This window comes from Chrysemys picta, chromosome 2 (genome assembly GCF_011386835.1).
Source record: "Chrysemys picta bellii isolate R12L10 chromosome 2, ASM1138683v2, whole genome shotgun sequence".
NCBI classification, from domain to species: Eukaryota; Metazoa; Chordata; order Testudines; family Emydidae; genus Chrysemys; species Chrysemys picta.
Window position 1 is genome coordinate 183,553,848 of NC_088792.1, and position 20,150 is coordinate 183,573,997.

The 20,150-nt window shown below is 42.5% G+C and overlaps 1 long non-coding RNA gene across 1 annotated transcript; it reads right to left on the reverse strand.

The window, feature by feature from the left end:
* Nucleotides 1-8,882: 8,882 nt before the first annotated feature.
* On the reverse strand, nt 8,883-18,041 carry LOC101940048 (uncharacterized). Its single transcript, XR_256486.4, has 5 exons — nt 17,975-18,041; nt 15,147-15,219; nt 13,603-13,709; nt 12,441-12,497; nt 8,883-10,360 (listed from the first exon to the last, which is right to left on the reverse strand). It is a non-coding gene; the product is annotated as an uncharacterized LOC101940048 (long non-coding RNA).
* Between the last annotated feature and the right edge of the window lie 2,109 nt (nt 18,042-20,150).

Consider the following 20,150-nt stretch of genomic DNA (forward strand, 5'->3'; position numbering starts at 1 on the left):
TCCTGCAAAATAATCTATCATCATTCACACCGGCTAACCAGGACAATTTCAGCCAAAGCAGCAAAACTCAGTAGCTAGAATTATGGGTAGAGCAACATTATAATTCATGCAAATGAACCTGGACAGAACTGTTGTTTCTCGTTCTCCCCTATAACAGGAGCAGAGAGTACCATCGCTCTAAATCTTCTGACCCTGGGGTTACTTAAAACACTTATTTTTAAGTTAATTCTTTATTTACGTTTTGGTTATTTTTACTAAAATGCTAAAAGGTTGTACATGGGATGGACCAGTTCCTTTGGCTAAAGTAGGAGTCAGCCAAAACCTTTGCTCAAAACTAACACCAAACACCTTGATTTAGTAGCTCTTTTGTTACTTTGGGGCATGTCTCCATACCTCCTGGTTCTGACCAAGACTGGAAGCAATAGCTGAAAAATACGTGTGAAAGGCTAACCCAGGAAACACTAGAAATTCAGGAGAAACCCTGATTTCCATCTCAGTTTTGCAGGTCTAAGAGGTGCAGCTATTTTAGATAAGGTTCATATAAGCGCTTGAGCAGTTATACAGCTGCTGTGGTTTCCGCCCAAAGGTAGCTACATTTTAATGTGAGAGAGTGATCCAAATTGCAGGTGCATTGTGAAGCTCAGTTAGTATGTACATGGAAAGCACTTTGAAATCATCAGCTGAAAAGATATAACATTTCAACAGTAACATGCATTGTTGGTGTTATGCATCTGGGGTTATGCTTGGCTTGCTCTCTAGATCTTGCCTGGGCCGAGCCATTTCTGGTGCACTGGTGACTCCACATGAACTTGGAAACCATACTTCCTAATGGGTGCTGAAAGCCCTTTGGGTTTTCAGTTTGGATCATTCAAACTTCACATGCTCTGGTGAGCTCAAAGATCTTATTCAGAACTGCGGTATTCCCCAATGACATGTATCACTGACAAAAATAAATCCCGAAGCCCTTGAAAAATATGTTTTTAAAACAAAAGTAAAAACAATGAAACAAGTTTGTAGTTTTTTAAAAACTTAGTGCTAAAAATATTTTTGGCCTTCTTTTAAGGCCCTGTCCTGATATCTAGACTGTTCTGAGTTGGTGTGGCTCACCTGGTAGTCACGTTTTGTACCATTTTGTCATTCAGAATGTTTATATTGGTTTTGAACTTTTCACGTGGAGAAATAGATATACCAAGCCTGATTTACATATATTATATATTATACACATACGTACATACACACATCCTTCTTCTCCTATATATAAGATGAGGAAGCAAATGTATGTTCACTGTAAAGTATATAATAATTCATGTCCATTTACATAGGTCCTGGAAATTAGACCACATGCTATTGAAAGTGTCTAGCTTTTCCATTACTTTGAAAGGTAGTCTTTCCATTGCAACTAGGTCACTAAGTCCTATCCCCCATTTCATAAAGATTAATTCATTTGCTATAGAGAAACATACAAGAACCATTTTAAAAACACTGGTCACAGTGTTGTGAAAAATGCCTAGAATAGTAATAAAATGGCAAGAGTCTAAGGACAATGCTATAGCCATAATTAAATAGTATCATAACAGTTAATAGTAGGCCTGGGATGATATCCTGGTGCCAAAACGCCCATTGACCTCAATAGGAAGATTTCACCCCTAGCAGCTATAACAATCTAATTTAGCACATGTCCATATCATATGAAGTGGTGTGCCTGGGTTACAATAATAGTGTCAACATCTATTGCTAGCTGTTATGTCTGGTGAGTACAACAGAATACTTTAGACTGTAGGCTCTTTGGGGCAGGGGCCACCTCTCCTGTGTTTGTACAGCACCTAGCACAATGGAGTTCTGTTCTATTACTAGGGCTCCTAGGCACTATTGTAATACAAACACCAATAATAACAACAATTAATAATTACTGCAGTCTATTGAAGGTAAACAAACTGGTTCCTTCATTGTCTATACACAGAGTTGGTGCAGGGCCATCACTTGAAAGTTGGTTTGGAGGTTCCAAATCATTATTTTATTTATAGTGGACCATGCCCTTCAATCTACAGAAAAGAAATGTTATTTGCATCTAAAAATAGTTATGGGCCTGCATTAGCGATTTGGCATGTTAGTTCAGATCTGTAAATCTGAAGCGCTCAGTTCTGGGGTCCCTGTGGGATTGCAGGAGAAAGAATTCCTGAAAGTACTGGTCTAAATCACAGAATGCTGCAGTTTGTATTCTAAGCTGCTGGGGTCTAGAGCTGAAAAATCTATTCAGGTTTCTGAGGTTTTGGTGTCTGAGCAAGCTCTGACTTCCTTTTCTTTTGATTATGTTCTAGTAATTCAGTATCATGAGTATTGCAAAGGAAGGAAAGCTTACAAGGAGAAGACATTTACGATGCTAGGCTCTGATCTCAATGGGACTATGCCCTTGCTTAAAATTAAGCCTGTGGTTAAATGCTTTGCTATATCAGCATGGGCGACAGGTGAATCACAGGCTCCGGGAAGCTTGCCCCTGGCCTGGCCCACCTCTTCCACCTGAGGCCCCACCCCTCACACCCACCTTCCCCCCAAAGCCCAGAGGCCCCCCCGGCCACCAGCCCACCCCCCCAGCCCCAGAGCACTGGGCGGGTGGTGCGCGCCCTCCCCCGAATCCCGGAGCACCCAGCAGCACAGCCCCAGCTCCACCCCCCCTCAGCACTGGGCAGCCCCAGGCACAGGCCACCCCAAGTCCCGCCTGCCCCAGCCCCAGCCCCAGCCGGCTCCCTGGATGAGGAGCAGCCTGCCTGGGCTGGGGGCCAAGGGGGAAGGGCAAGAAAGAGGGACTGAGGGTGGGCAGGGCCGTGCGTGGCTGTTTGGGGAGGCACTGCCTTCCCCAGTCTATTATACCCATCACCCATGTATCTCAGGACTTAAATTTAGTACACAGCATCTACAGAAGGAAAGATTTAAAAAATCTATATATGGACACTTTCCCTTCACATGTTTCTTTTTGGATAAAATTTCCAATGCTGCCTCTACATTTTTGCTCTCAGAATTGCATGTCCATGTTTTTGCACAAGCGAGCCGGGGTGTTACTGGAATAATTATTTATTTTAGCAGTGCTCAGAAGTGTGCTGTACCTCTCACAGGCCAAATAAGATGTGATCCTTTCTCCAAACAACTTTTTATTTAATTTCAGGCATGACAACACAAAAGGAACAGCAAAATACTAAAAAGGAGTCAAAAGAGAAAGGACAGTGTTTACAGCAATGAGAATAGGCCACTTCTCATAGCCTGGTGCAGCTAGAATCTGGTTGCTTTTTTGTTTTAATCAAATGCCAACTAATTTGCTATAGCTGTCCTGACACTATGCAGCATTGTGGAATATTCTCATTTTTGCACACTGTCTGATTTGGACAGGCAGCAGCTTCTATGTTGGTAAAATGGGTATTTAGATCTGACTGATGGATCACCGCTTGAGGGATGTGTTAATTTAAAAATAAAAATAGTTACTTTGTATATAGTGCTTTTTGCTGCCAAATCTCAAAGCATTTTACAAAATAAGTTATTTTATAGATGGGAAACTGACACATAGAGACACGACTTGCCCAAGGTCACACAGCAGGTCAGTGGCAGAACTGGCAATAGAATCAAGGTATTCTGACTGCCAGTCCATGACCCCCCACTCACTGGATCACACTGCCTCTCCTAAAGGCTGAATTCAAGCCACTTTTAATAGCCAGCCTTTTATGATCTGGCAATTCTAATCCCAATTTACTGACTTGTCCTAGGAAAGCATGTATGCATATGTGTTTGTGTATAGATAAGACATAGGGTTTAATTCACTTGATGAGCAAACTTTCTTGTTTTTCAAATGTCACAGGCTCACAAGCCCAGAGGTTGCTAAATTACCATTGATGGAGAAAACTCTAAACATAGAAACATATTTAAAATGAAGCCCATGTATGGGGAAGTTTTCTCCAGGACTCATTTTTATTTCTCTCTCTCGTCTCTCCCACCTCCACCCCACCCCCAACTGGCTTCGCTGGGTCTCCAAATCTAACTGGGGAAAAATGTGCAGCTTTTGAGCTCAGTTATGAGGAGATTGTTTGCCTGGGTGCAGCTCACTGGGGTCGTCCAGGCAACATGTATCATTGGTTGAAAGGGCAATTTCCATCCGGCATCAATGCTGTTGACAACCAAGGTACCAATTGTTTTTAATGATATGTCATATGATGAGTTTTAACATTCAACATCAAAGTCAGGGAAAGGCTGGCTAATTCATCAGAGGAAAAATACAAACTGCACAAGTTCAGTGGGTAGGAAATCCAAGGGAACACTGAGTATCTGAAGGTCTTAGCATACAGCCAAAGATTTCAGATTACTAGGTATTCAGATCATTGGGAGCTCCAGTCCTGTGAAGTCTGGAAGCACCACAGGTAAGAGATCCACTGACCTGCTGCGTCAACTGGAACAAGTCACTTCACCATTCTGTGACTCAGTGTCCTCATCTGTAAAATGGGGATAATGCAATTTACCTTCCTTTGTAAAGCACTTGGAGAACTACAGATGGAAAGTGCTATAAAAGAGCTAGGGATTATTAAAGCGAGATATTAGCCTGCAGGGCTAAGCTTTGCAAGAGTGGAACTCCTGGACCCAGAAGACGGCAGGCTGCTGGAGTGGTGGTGGAGGTAGGTTCAGGGCAAGAAGAGTTCAAGATGGGCCCTGGGCATAGAAGACTAGATGCCTCTGACTGCCCCAACCCCATCCACACCCCCGGCCCCTGACAGGCCTCCTGGGGTCCCATGCCTATCCAACCCCCGCTGTTCCCCGTCCCCTGACCGCCCCCCACCCAGAACCTCCACCTCATTTAACCTTCCTCTGCTCCCTGTCCCCTTACTGCCTCCCGCCCCCCCCCCCCCCGCCCCTTATACAACCCCCCAGCTCTGGCCCACTTACCACTTACTATGCCGAGCAAAGGATGCAGAGCAGCATGTCTGGCTGCCGCGCCGGCCAGAGCCAGACACACTACCGCTCTGCTCGGCAGGAGCGCGTGGCGGCGTGGCTCTGCGGGGGCAGGGAGACAGTGAGGGAGGGACCCGGGGCTGGCCTACCTGGCTGGGAGCTCAGGGGCCAGGCAGGACGGTCCCGCGAGCCAGATGTGGCCCGCTGGCTGTAGTTTGCCCACCACTGTACTAGCTCCATTAATAGCAGTGCCTCCACTCAGCTTCCGCTGGTTTGGAGCATGAAGCAAAACACCTCAGTCTATGCCCTGTTCCCTGCCTCCTCTGCAGCATGCAAATAATCCTGGGTGACATAAGTAACCTTCAGATAGCTCAAGTTTAGTTAACGGTCGCAGGGAGGTTTCCTGTATTTAGAAATTAGCGATGCTGAAAAAGGCCTAGTCATGACAGTGGGCAGCAAATTGGTTGTGAGATTACAATAGGAAGAGCCAATATGATTTTGAGCTGCATATGCAGAACCAGGTCATGGAATTTATAGCTCCTCTTAACAGCTCTGATGGGACCACATTGAGCTTACTACATTCAGTTCTGGCCTTGTCCAGTGCTCGAAAGATGTCACCAGGAATAACAATGAAAGAACAGATGACAAAGTTAGAAGGACAAATGAAGAATTATGGCTAAATTATGGCAATAGAAGGGAATATGATAACTGGCTACATTTACTGAAGTCTTTAAAAACCCAAAGCAGAAGAGGAACTATTGTCCAAGAGAGCATAGATAGCAGACATGGGGGGAAAGGACATTTAAGATAGAATAGATGGGAACGATCCTATCAATGATGCCTGCTAGATTATGGAATAACCCCCACATGGGAAGCAATGGTAGCCTCCCCCACTTTGCTAAGTAATTTACATCTAGACTATACAAAGCACTCAGTATACTCTAGGGAGTAATCTTGCATTATCGAGGGATGGCCTACTGCAGGTGATGTAATAGGTCTTCTTCATCTATAATGCCTAAAAATCTGTGATCCAGTTTAGATGGCACTCTTTTTGTAAAGCAATATTATTACTAGGTGTACAGGAACTATTATAACCAGCTTTTACTGCAGTGTGCAGACTAGAAAGCAATTTTTAACATTGAAAGCCTACTGTACATTATAAGATATTACACACAGTACAGACTTTTGCTGTATGGACGAGTAAAACAAAGAATTCAGGCCCAAGTAAAATTAAGTAGCTTCTGTTATCACTGTGACTATTCAAATAACCAGGTTTCCATCACTTTCTTTTGGCTTAGCACCATCTCCCTTGCATATCTTTGGGATGAGAACATAAGTAAATTCCGTTCCTTTTAAAGATAAACCATTCTATAACTGTAACTACTTCTGAGACCTAAGTACTGTTTGTTGTCCTTACAGCAGCTTAATATTCACAAATAGCTCAGAGTGAAGACAAATGAAGAGAGCCCAAGCTAAAATTTTGCTTGAAACCGAAGATAAGTTCACAAAACTTTGAGTACATTTTTTGCCTAAGTCCAAAAGAGCTCTGGACATTTTCATGTCTATACAATACATCACAGTGATGATTTCTAACCCCTCACATGTAATATCATTTGTGCCAGACATTCAGTGTGAATATTTCTGCCATGAAAATCAAATCGCTCTCAAATATTTGTCTGCATATTAGCTTCTAAACAGACAGAATATAGTTCAAGTAAATACAAGTGAGCTCTGTGGCAGCGCACGTTGGTTAACGTTTAAATGATATGGGCCACATTCGGAGAAGCACTGAGCACTTGCAGCCCTCATTAAAGTCAGAGTAGCAGGTGCCCAGCTACAGGCAGGGTTTGGCTCATTAAATCTATTTAAACAACAAATTTAAAACAAAAAAAATTAACTATTCAAATTAAATCAACATGACACATGTGAAATATACAACGCACACAATCCGCTACGGATGGAGAAATGCCAGTTCCCTTTCCCACCATCTTTATTTTGCTATCCTTGGCCCAACATGTGTAAGCCTATATAATGTTATGGATGTGATGGGATCCCCCCCGCTGTGCCCCCTGAACTCTCTCCAGCCTGGGCTCTCTCTCATAATGCCTTGCTAATGACCAGCAGCAAACCCCTCCAGGTGCTGTGATCACTCAACACAACAGCATGTGGAGCCCCACATCTAGCTGTATTGCATGAATGCTCCCAGAGCCACTCATGAATCACATAGAGAACGACACCAGAGCCAAATCCCCTCAGCTCCCAGCACTGTACCTCAGGAATATACCGTCCTGCACTGCTCAAGACGAGCAATGCAGATTTATTAATTGGTTCACCACTTCATCAATAGAAAGTGGACATACACCAGCCTTTGTCAAACGTGAGCAGATTTGCCCCACACTTCATACAAACTCACTGGTAAAGATAAACAGTTACACAAATTTATTGACTATAAAAGACAGATTTTAAGTGATATTAAGTGATAGGCAAAAAGTCAGAGTGAGTTACCAACAGAAATAAAATATAAGCACGGAGTCTAAACTCTCAACCCTGTTAGACTGGGCAAGTAAGCAGCTTTTCTCACCCCACTGGAGAGTGCAGTTCTTAATATACATGTTTGTTCCTTAAACCCGGACCAATCTGCTCTGCTGGAGTCTTTTCTTCTCAGTGCCTTAGTTGTTTACACTGCAGGTGGGGGCAGGAGATGGGCCAAGCATATGGCCACTCTGTCTGTTTTATACCCTCAGTCCATGTGCTTGGAAAACACAAGTCCAGGCATGTCTAGGGCACTGCTGAGTCTCCCAGCCAGGCTGAGCAATTCCCCAGGTATGGCCTCATGCAGGGGAGTCATTGCATTGTAGCTCCCTTGCTGGACAATGGTTGTTGATGGATTGTTTGACACACCGCCCGGCCGTTGGTTACTTTCCTTGATGTTGTTGCCTCTGGGGAGCTAATATCTGGCTGATTCCCCAACTTACAGCATGTTTTAGTGACCACCAGACAACACAATTCTCATAACTTCATGTGCATTAATGATACACATCTATGGATAGAGAAATGATTTTCAGCAGATCATAACCTTTCCCCTGATGCCTTACAAGGCATGCTTTATATGAAAGATCATGATTACATAAAAATGAGGAATATGGGGTTCTAGGATGCTCCCCCAAGGTATAGAATGTCACAATGGACATTGAGATAACTAAGTCAAGGAGATGATGTGAATTAGTATGTGAGTGACTACGTTACTTCCCAGGCTAGGGGTCAAAGCATGCCCCATTGAAGTCAATGGAAGTTAGGCACCTTAATACCTTTGAGGAACTGGGCCAGAAGCTTTAACAGTCAGATGGAGCTGGAAGGCCATGGAATAAATCAAAGAGTTCACCAACCATCCTGATTTCTGATGGCTGATTGTTAAGCAACATACCATTGTCTATTTTCATTTTGTTGTGTTCTTCATTGTGACAGATTTTAAGATCCCTGAGGCAGGGCCCACATCTTTTTGCCTACAGCTATAGTACTGTGTGACATCCATGGCCCTTTGTCAATAATTTAATAAGTCATCATCATGGCTACTTACCAGTGTCACAAGGGACCCGGTTTCTGTCCTCAGTTACCCAGGTGCAATTCCCAATGACTCCCAGAGGAGTTGCACCTATGTTGCGGAAGGCAGGTTTGGACCCAGGAACAATATGAATGAGAAGTGAGGTGAGGTGATCTCTGAAGTAGTTATTGTAACCAGTGCTAAAATTTCAAAAATACCTAACTGATTTAGGAGCTTAAGTCCTATTTTCAAAATTGATTTAGGAGCCTAAATCTCATTGAAAGTCAAAAGAATTTGAACTCTATAGGATTTAGGCACTGATCTTTTGCATTTTGGGGGGGGGGGAGGGGCACATAAATACCTTTAAAAAACTGGCTCTTAGCCTCCTAAATTTCTAAGTTACTTTTGAAAATGGGACTTAGGTGCTTCTGAACATTTTACTCTTGAACTTCAAGCAGTTCTATTTTTAATATCCAGATGAATCTTCTCAGCCACATTTGGAATAACTTTCAGACCCAGTATAAGTGGTGTTTATGAGTTTAGAGCACAATTTCAGCAACTCACTTTTTAGATGCCAAATCCTCTTGTGGAAAGTTTTCAGATAATAAGATCGTCCTTTATTATATTAAGTTCCTTTAGCAATACTGTTATATTTAAAAAATAATTTCAACATCAAATAGGTGCTGATCAGATTTTTAATTCAATTATTGTACTTAAAAAAAATAAATACAGGCCTCAGTTGAAGGAAAGGAAAAAGTTGATCACAGAACTGGAAAAGCTGCCTAATAAAAAAGGATTTCTTTAGAGTAAATTTATATTTTTATATAATACATTTATATAGAGGTATTTTCCCAGCCAATTTGCATGGCACTGTGACGAAGTGGGTTTTCCCCTTATTATGTTGTGTGTGTCTTGCTGTTTTGCATGGATGCTGTGTGAGACTTTTATGGAGGCTTCTCCAACTGCCTGTATGGATGCTATGGCTGCCCCTTCGTAACCTGAGACCCAGGAGAGGGATGGGACCAGGTGACTCTGGCCCGGGAAGCGAGACAAAGGCCGGAGGAGGAACAACGGGAAGGGCAGGGACCAGGCAGCTGGCAGTGAGTCAGTCTCAGCTGGCTTGGGGCACAGGAGGAGGGCCAGAGCCCTCTGGGCTCCCCTCCCCCCAAGATGGACTTGGCTGAAAGTCATTGATTTCTATGCTAACAAGTTCTGCCCTATGCTGTGTGCCTGTTGACTAATAAACCTTTTGTTTTACCGGCTGGCTGAGAGTCACATCTGACTGCGGAGTTGGGGTACAGGGCCCTCTGGCTTCCCCAGGAGCCCTGCCCGGGCGGACGTGCTACAGGAAGCGCACAGTGTGGAAGGGGATGCTGAATGCTACAAGGTCAGACCCAGGAAGGTGGAAGCTGTGTAAGCTTCTTGCCCCTGGAGACAGTATGCTCAGAGAGAGGAGGCTCCCCCAGAGTCCTGACTGGCTTCATAGGGAGTAGTTCCAGAGCATCGCCCTGGTGACTCCATGACGGGCACATGAACGGACAATCCATGGCTAAACATGCACAAAAGAAAACTTTTGTTGGGTTTAGTGAAGGGTGTTGTCTCAGATAGGAATTAAGATTTACAGTGGCTTAACCAAGTTGGCCAGTTAATAGCTGCAGTACATGTGTCCTAAATTAGGATAGTAGGAATTGGTTGGATACATTACACTGTTTTCCAAACTTCGCATAGAGTTTAACTATCCCCCTTCCAGTTCTTCTAGCCTCAATACCTTGACTCACTTAAAACTGTAAATCAATAGCAGGTGATGTTCTCTGGATGGAGCACCATTGACAGTGGGAGTTGATTGAAGCTTTTGTGCTGCTCTTGTTTGTAAATCCTTTCTTTTCAGAGACACTGAAAAACAAGGAATCAAAATAAACCACAAAGGGAATCGCAAAATTCCCCAGCATAAACAAAATTCCAAAGCTAAAGGACATGATTGGAATATACTCGTTGACATTGGTTTGGGAGTGTAGCCGAGTTAAATATTAGTCCTTAATCAGATTAATTAATGTACGTCTGTCCTCCCTCTCTAGGTACTTATATGCCTCCCATCACTGCAATATCTCAGTGCCCACAAACACCAGTGAAATTATCCAGTTAACATTCCTGGGGGCAGAGAAATAATATCATCAGGTGGGACACACAGAGAGATTCACTGACTTGTCTGAAGTCATGTGGAATGTAAGGGTACGTTCAGACTACCTGCCGGATTGGCAGGTAGCGATCGATCTATTGGGGATCGATATATCGCGTCTCGTCAGATGCGATATATTGATCCCCGAACGCGCTCCCGTCGACTCCGGAACTCCACCAGGGCGAGCGGCAGTAGCGGCTTCGACGGGGGAGCCGTGGCTGTCGATCCCGCACCGTGAGGACGGGAGGTAAGTCGAAATAAGATACATCGACTTCAGCTACGCTATTTCCGTAGCTGAAGTTGCGTATCTTACATCGACCCGCCCCCCCTAGTGTAGACCAGGCCTCAGTGAGCCCAGATCTCTTGCTCCCTTCACCACAAGACTATGCACCTATTATACAGAACACATCTATTTCCTATCAAACATACCACGGGGGAGGGAGGGAGGAGGAGGGGAGGAGATCCATAATAAATAAATACCACAATATCAATACAAAATATTAAATTATTAAATGGTGCTTTTTTCTGCATTGCTTGAGACAATGGCCTGGCATATTGTATCTTCTTTAGGTTGGCAGCAAGTATCAGGGCCTTTACTGGTGGCGAATTATGGTGATCTTTTATCACCACCTTGAAAGTGATGAGTCTCATTATGGCGGGTCGAGAGATACACAGAATATGAGACATAGGGTGACCATATTTCCCAAAGGTTCAAAATGACTGACATGAACCATTTGACTTAAAAAAATATCATTTTTTTTTCAGCCAAAACTATTAACCATTCACTAATAGTTTTGGTGCCCCCCAAAAATGTACTTGTCCGTGAATTTACTTATTGCCTAAAAAAAAAAAAAAGGACTTGCTCTACTCTAAACACAACCTCAAATAGCTTTCCTATTTTTTTAAAAAAGTCATTATTTAAAAGTCTGATAGCTTGGGAACTCCTGGGGCTAGAAGATGTTGTTTGGTACCATGGGAGAGCTGAGATTCTTCCCTTTCAATCACATGAAGTTTGTTTAGAGCATTGGTAAGTCATAAAATACCAGACCTTAAGCCAGTCAATGCTGCAAGAGAGAACCTTGCCTGTCCTGAGTCTCAGACCAGTGTAACTGGGGACAGTGGATGAGGAGTAATTCTACATTTGTTGGGAAAAATAGAACATCTCTCTAGTAGGTTGGTTTGGTTTTGTTTTGCTTTAAATGGTGGTGTTAAATGCTCAGGGATTTGGAATGTCAGAATAAATCCAAAGGCAGGCAAAGTAGTCACAGTGCTACATTGTACACAATTTATCAAAGGGCTCTATAATTTACCACAAGTATTGTATCTCCTGAAAAATGATGCAGCAATGGTGTCATGGAGTAAAGTTGGGACAGGCATGGGTTTAGGAAGACTGCATTACTCACCATTTGTGTATTTTTATTATAGAGGCGTCTAATAGCATAACCTAAGATTAAGATTTCCCAACACTTTCCATTATAAGACCCCTTTTCAGTTGTTTTCAACTTCACCAAACTAACTATTTGGACTGAAATTTTCCATGCCAGGTGTCTGCCTCAGGATTAATAGTTTGCAAAATGTTAGCCAAAATAGTTCAGCCATTTCTGAGAATTAGGCTAGTGAAAAATACATGGTTTTCCCCATACTGTGAAAATAAATTAATATTTGTGAAGCACTCTGCTACTATAACGATGAGAGACAGAAAAGTTCATGAGGAAATTAATATTTCTGTCTTTAGAGCATGGTTTGCAATAAATATGGCCTGGGGCCACACATTGAACAATAAGGACCAAATAATACCTTGAATAGCTGTTTACCAAGTGAAATCCATCCCCTGCACTAAATGCGATGGGTGTCCTGCGGAAAACATAGCATGTGATCATGTAGTTAAAGACTATATCATAATGCAGATGCACAAGGGAGCCAAATGAAGAGTGCACAAGCAACCTTAATTCTGGCATTTCCTAACTTATGAGTGCCTGACTGTGTAACTTCAATAAATTTCCTTTTAACATCAGGTTTTTTTGTATGAAATTATATATAGTTTCAGTATGGACACTTGGTGGGAGTGGAGGGAGATTTTCAAAGGCATAAGTGAGAGGTAAGCACCGAACTCCTAATGAAATTCAGTGGGAGTTAGGCATCTAAGCGCTTTGAAAATCTCCCCCTAGAGCTTTGTTTATCACTGAATGATAACTGCCCCCCAGATCAATTGGCTTGTAAAGATAACAGGTGCACCAGTGCAGACACGCTAAAAAGATATGGAATATAGTAGTCCTTTCCCAGGTGAGGATTGGATTGCGTTGCCAGGTTGAATGCAGGGAGGAAAGGAAGTCAATTGGTGACAGAGGATTTGGGTGAATTGGTGGCATGCACTGGGGAAGGGATGCTGAGGGAGAAGATAGTGAGGTAGCAGCTAGATTGGATGGGTTGAAATTGGTTTTAGGAGAGAACAGTGAACAGAGGGATAAATATTGTTTTTCCCCCCCGCCCTGACCTTGTCTGTAAAGTGTCTTGATATTTAAGAGGGGGAGAAGAAAGAGGGAACCCCTTTTTCTTCCACTTCCCTGTGTCCCAGTATTTCACTTTGAAAATATGACTAAGCTGCAGTAAAAGTACAGCCCGTGGGCACAAGGCAGCTTCCCAGCTGCAGCCCTACCAATTCTTTTGGGCACCAACCACCATTACCAAAGCCCACTGAAGGCCCTGGGAGTCCTTCCATTGATTGAATGGGATTCAGATTGGGTCCTAGGTCCCTGATTCTAGCAAGGTTCTTAAGCATCCTGGCTAACTTCAAGCATGAGTGATCTGAATGATTTCAATGGGATTACTCACATGCTGAAAGTTGGATACATGCTTAAGTAGTTTGCTGGATCAGGGGGTCTGTACACAGTTCTGCTCCCAAGCATTCTAGTTTGAATTTTTCTTTACAGCCCATTGCTAATAAAGAGCATCCACTGACCTCCACTGGCTAGCTTGTCTGTCAGTCTTCATGCCGTCATTTTCTTCCCTCAGTTTCCAAACTCCAGCTGTGGGGGAGGGGAAAGCAGGAGGTTGCGAGGAGCTGGGCTGCAGCAAAACCCAACATGGACATTTAAAATAAATATAATTTTTCAACTGAAATGTCTTTTATTTATTTTTAGAATAGTAAAACACATGAAGCCTGGAGGTTTCAAGCACTTCCCTGCTGGGCTGGTGACTTAATTTATTTCTTTAATTTGTTATAACCCCACAAAAAATGTTATTCTTTGGAGACTTTGCTAGCTCAAGTTTTGCATGTATTATTTGTGGTAAAAGATTAATGAGCTAGCAGAAGCAATTTCTAATGGATTCCCTTGGTTTTCTCTCTCTCTCTCTCTTAAAACTTGCATGCCAGTCAAGGACTGTGAATCTGCTAAGTGCTCTTGGCACATGGGATAAGGGGGAAAAGAAAGTAATGAAATCAAGAAGACTCTTTTATAACCTCTCCCCTCCTACACCACCTCTCAGAAATAACATGTTAACCAACGTACTACATCAGCCTCACAGAGATCAAACTTCTGTGGAAATCACATACTTTGCAAGAGTTTGCGGAGTGTATGAATCTGCCTATCAGGAGCTTGCAGGAAGGCGGCTTGTGTGAGAGAAGCTAATCCTACACATATTTCAGAGGTGATGCTGGCAAGCAAAGGCAATGCACACAGGCCTTCCTCCTGGCTTCTGTTAGAATTCTGCTGATACTCCCATGGAATGTCAGTGAGTTTTAGAAATTAATCCTGTAAAGTTTACCATTGAAAAATGCTAATTTCTGGATCTGAACCAGTATACCACATATTCAGCTTTTGGCAGTGACAGCTAAGAACCAAATTCACTTCTATGGATTCAGCGTGAATAACCAGGCTATGGGGTGTAGAGATCACTGGGTATCAGGAGAACAGAATCCCTTCCCCACCCCGGGCAAACCCACGGACTTCATTTCAGCTGCATTCTGCCTCTGTGGGGAAGAGGGTGTCCGTTGCATAGCCATGGATCCAAAGGCAGGTGGATAAAGGCAGGCAGGAGTGGGGAAAGGAAGAGCAGGACAGCACAGAAGGAAAACTTGAAGGGAGAAGGAGACTGGGTGGAGGGCAGGAGGACGTGAGGACGGGCTGGCACAATGGGGAAGGAGGAGTCTGAAGAAGTAAAGTATTGTAGCTCCCCATCTCAGGAGTTAGAGGGTAAGTGCAAATCCCTTTTGAAACAGCCAGTGGGAGGCTGCAGACTTGGGAATTCATTCTGTGTACATGTAAGGTTGAATTTTGAACCTGAAATGGTCACAAGTGAATTTGGAGTGATCAGTTAGCGGGCAGGGGAAAAGCAATGCAATTGTTCATTTTTTTAACCATTATTTTAAGCTAATGTCATGATTTTAGGGGGCCTGACTCATGAAGTTTGAATGCTTTGGGTTGGCAAAACAGAACTGTTTCCCACTGACAGAAGGACTCGATTGCAGAACCCCTTTGGCACTGCAGAGGCCAGGACACTCACAACATCACAACAGTCAAATCTGTCTGTGAGCTTGTATCCAGGCTGGTCAATATTCTAATCACACCACAGGAATCTGTCAAAATAAAAAGTTAGGAGTTGGTCAGTATTACTAACCTCATCATGACTTAGCTCTTTACCTAATGCTAACATCATGCTGGGATCTGATTTTCAAAAAGCTTCCAGTTTGTGCGCACACACTTGCATGCACATGCTAATAGGTATTTGCATGCACTTATAGGTCACTACCCAACACAACTGCCCAACTTCAATAAAGTGTCAGTTTTGCATAAACACAAATCGGAAGGTCCTTTGAAAATCTGGCCCTTAGGCACATTAATCAATCAAATACATCCCCCCTAGAGACACACTTACAGTCACTTTATCATCCTTTTCTTTTCTTTTTAAATTACAGTATGCATCATTTGGTAGAAAAACAAAACAACCCAGCAAAGAGAGAGAGAGAAGAAAAGTTCTTCCTAGAAAAGTAGATTCAAACTCTATGATATACAATAAATAACAAGCAACTGTTATTAATGGGGCTATAATTCTATCAAGGGGTCTATCATAAACTACAAAAGGGATACTCAGATGTTTGAGGACCCAAGATGGAATTACAGCACCATATATTATAACTTGTTTTGTTATTTTATAGATCCAGCTTCCTGCTCCACTTCTGCTCTCACCCTCCTATCGAATGGCTCCCCAATAACTCCCATTCAACCTCTCTGCTTTCTATTGCATCTTCATTGCGCCTTCTGCCATCTCTGCACTGAAAAGAGACTTCTGTACACTGAAAATAGAGGGACTTGCCACTGGAGCTGTGCGAATAACCATATTTTAGTTTGGTGGCTGAACTGAAAAATAAAATTAAAAGAACTACTGAAGGGCAAACTGAAATGAAAATGTTTTGAATTTTCTGGCAAAACAAAATGTTTTAAAAAGTTTTGTTTTGTGTCCAACAAAAAATTTCAGTCAATCCCAAACTAAATATTTTATTTCAGTCTTGAGGGGTTTTTTTTAATATATTTTTTTAAAATACAATTGAGAAAAATGCCAAAACTAAACATCTTTCCAAAATGAAAAGTCTGAATATTTCATTTTGGAAAGGTCAATATATACACTTTTGAATTTTTTCAGGTTTTTTCCCCCTAACTAAAACAATTTGTCCAAATAAACCTGAATCTGCATTTTTGGTGAAATTTTTGTCACAGTCTGAGAAGGGATAAAATGTTTCTTCTTATTGACGGGGTTTTGAAATGTATGACGGCAGTCTCACACCCACGAACATAACTGAAAGCATTTGATCAATCACAGACATGTCACTTAGAGCTGAGAGTCATCAGGATTTCTTTTCCAAAAGGGATGAAGCGTGATTAACATCAAAACGTCTGCATAGCCAAGTGTTTAAATGCTTATGCAGTGCAGACTCCCTGTAAAGGTGTGGGCTGTCCCTGGGCACCCCCTTGCACTCGAGTACTGTGGGTTATGGTTCAAACAAAACCTCTGGTTAGGCTGGTCTCCTTGACCTACAGTATGTCTACACTGCAATAAACCCCCACAGCATTGTGTCTCAGAGCTTAAGTCAGCATATCCGGGTTCGCAGAGCTCAGGTTGTAGGGCTAAAAACAGCAATGTAGATGTTCGGGATTGGGCTGGAGCCCCTCCCTGCCCCCGCCCAATGGAGCCTCAGAGCCCAGGCTCCCACCCAAGCCAGCCACAGCCCCGCTGCGGGTCTGCAGTGTAGGCCTAGAGCCTAAGAGAAAATAGCCACCACCCACTGCAGCCCGCAGGTCTTCTACTCCCCTCTCTCTCCCCCTTAGCTTCCTGTACTTCTTCCTATTTATATAGCCTAGCCCTAGGGCAAGGCCTCCTTGATTACACCCCAGGCTCCGGCCTGTCCTGTGAAGGCATAAAAATTTTATTAAAGCTAATGTTAAAATTATATAATACACAGGTTGAGAAAAGAGTGTCTGTGCATCTGGGTATAGTGCTTAGATTATCCACAAATACAAAGTTTGTTTTTAAAAATCATATGATACCATAGAGTACATAATCCGCAATAACCCAAATTTAGGTGAATAAATTTAAGAATACAGTTTAGATATTAGCATCCCAGTATGTGGGTACATCACTCATGAAAAGTTATACAGAGATTTGATCGTGGAAAGCAAAATATATCAATGAGTGAAGATTGTCCCTCAGTAATTGAGAATTAGGGTAGGTTGTTCATTTAGAAAATACAATCTATCAGGGAAGTATTTCAGTTACTTTCCCCACTGTGCTTCTCACTCCTTCACACTCCCATACACATTTATTTAAAGTTAGACGGAAGCAAACCAAATATACAAACAATTAGAGCTTTGTAGGCATGCCGAGCAATATTCACGCAGCAAATCGGCTCAAGAGAAAATTTAATAATGATTAAGAATATTATTGGCACATATATGGAGTTCATTGCGTATGATGGATTTAAACCTAAGCTTCCTGGGGAAGCTACAGAAAGAAGAATGTGTGGCCATTCTAATGACATTTACCCAGGGCTTAATTTGTGCCAGGGCAGAGCCCCAGCACCTCCAGGCTTGGCAGTTCATAGCCCCGGAACCTCTGGGCTTGCTGCGCCAGTTATGAAAGTAAAATATTTGCTTGAGTCCCGGCACCTAATTGCTTGAGTCCCGGCACCTCTTTCATTACATATTAAGCACTTCATTTACCTACACCTATAAAATGCTGTACTATTGTACTGCAACTGGAGTTAAGTGCCTCAGACCAAAAGATCCGCGAAACAAGGTTCTGTTTTCCTTGTCATGTTACACAACTGCTAGACCCACCTTATCCATGATAAATTCTTTTGCTTCACTTTCATCCCAGGTAAACTTCTAGGTAAGAGACCTTTCTAATTATGAAAAAAAAAGAAAAGAAAAAATTGCAAAAAACTCATTTAGAAACTGTACTGAACAAGGGTTTTCATGCATTCTGCATTAAAACATACTCTGTATTACTCAAGAGTGAGAAAGTTCTTGCTGGCTATGGACAACATTGGTCACTTGTAAGTATTATTGTAGTCAGGCAGTAACCACAAATGTATCTTTCTGCATTTCTAGTGCAAAGGCAGCAAGGCCTGTGTAAAGGCTGATTTCCCAATCTGGCACCTTGAGTGCAGAAGGTGGGGGACCGCAAGGATTCTAAAAATGAATACTGGCCACTCCAGGCTTGTATTAAACTCCCAAGGTTACAGCTTTTCTCCGACCTTGGATGGGTAGATGCTGCCACCACCCACGTGCAAAAACCCCTTTGAGAACTCAGGAAGGTGCATTTGGGAATTCCTTCCTGTGGGATACCCTCAAGGTATCCAACCTTTCACCCATGCATCTTCCGGGGAAGAGCAAATACAAAAATTAAGAATCAAGAATAGCTTTCTTGAGGTCCAGCTTAAAGGTTACAAGCAAAACAAAAGCACCAGTGGTAAGCACAGAGGAATCCACAAGCCATAAAGAAATAAAAGAGATAAACCTAATCGCATCTTCCTAGACATTTCCTGATCTACTTACATATCTGGGGTTTCAAAAGAGTAGTTTCTAGGTATGATCTGATGATTTTCATACCTGGCCCAAGGCTTTTCACAGCATAGTTCCATCCCTGTCTCTGCTCTCCAGGAGAACAACACAGACAGACAAAGGGGAAGTTTTTTTCCCAATTTTAAAAAGTTCTAGCCTTCCCATTGGCTGTTTTGGTCAGGTGCCCACTCCCTCCCTTTTACCTATGGACTTTTTAAACCTTTACAGGTAAATCAAGTGGAGACCAGCTGCTAACAGGGATTTTGTAGCTAACTGGCTGGCTGGGTGTCCATAAAAGGGAGCTCCCCCGCCCCTTTGTTTGTCACAGCCTGGATTTAGTAAGGTATTTAACCACATGGTTAACTGTAAACACATGAATAGTTCCAGTGATTTCAATAGGATTACTTCCATGCTTAAAATCAGACACGTGCTTAAGTACCTTGCTGGATTGGGGCCTAAATGACATCCTTCTAAACATGCAGCAATCGTATTACACTTGTGCTGGGGCCCATTTGCATATTCTTTACAATTTTTGACAGAGAAAAGGCTTTCAAAACTCTGTCATTTTTTGTTCCCAACACAGTCTTTGGCACACAGGAGAGACAGCATCAGAGTTGTGAATGTTTTCATATTCTTTGAATTATTATAAAATGTTGTTTGCACTAAGTACCTAGGCTTTTGATTTGCTAGCCCGTCCACTCCTTTCTCATGAGTTAACAAGACTGTATGCAGGGAGAGATGGAATGGCTAGCCAATTAAAATTAGCATATGAAGATCAAAATAGTCCACCAGGCCGCAATACAGTAATTTACAGACTGATACCTAGTGCAATCATTGATAATGTATTCAGTTTAGACTTCAGCTGTAACCTTCAAGTGACCTACACCAATCATCTGATTTTGACTTTTTTTATAGCTTTGTCTTTTAAGTTAAAAACACTTTGATTTAAAACACTAATAACAGTGACAAATCCCTCTAATGAAAGGTGGATGAATAAAAAAATACCAACTCATAAATTACACAGTCTTATGAAAAGGAGTCAGCATAATTTGAATGCATGTATATATGCATTATGGCCTTCCCAAACATAATTTCTGTGCTATAAAGGGTTAACTTCAGCAGGAAGGACACTATGCAATGCCACATTTCCTCATGACCAGCTTAAGACTCTGATACTCAGAGATGGGATCCCATTGCAAAGACTAAATACAGCTGGGTTTACTGTATTTCTTGTTAGTCAGATAAATAAGTTGTCCTAAAACTGCCTCATTCATCATTGAAATATTGCAGATTCAAGGTGCAAATGCAGGCGGCACAGCAGAACTGTATATGCTGTGTACCGCATGCTGCTTCTAGGCAGATGCAAGGACACACCCTGACTTCATGTTCGCCATGTGTGCAATCTATGCCTGACATTCTGACCCCTCAAGGAAGCCCCTGATTTTAACAT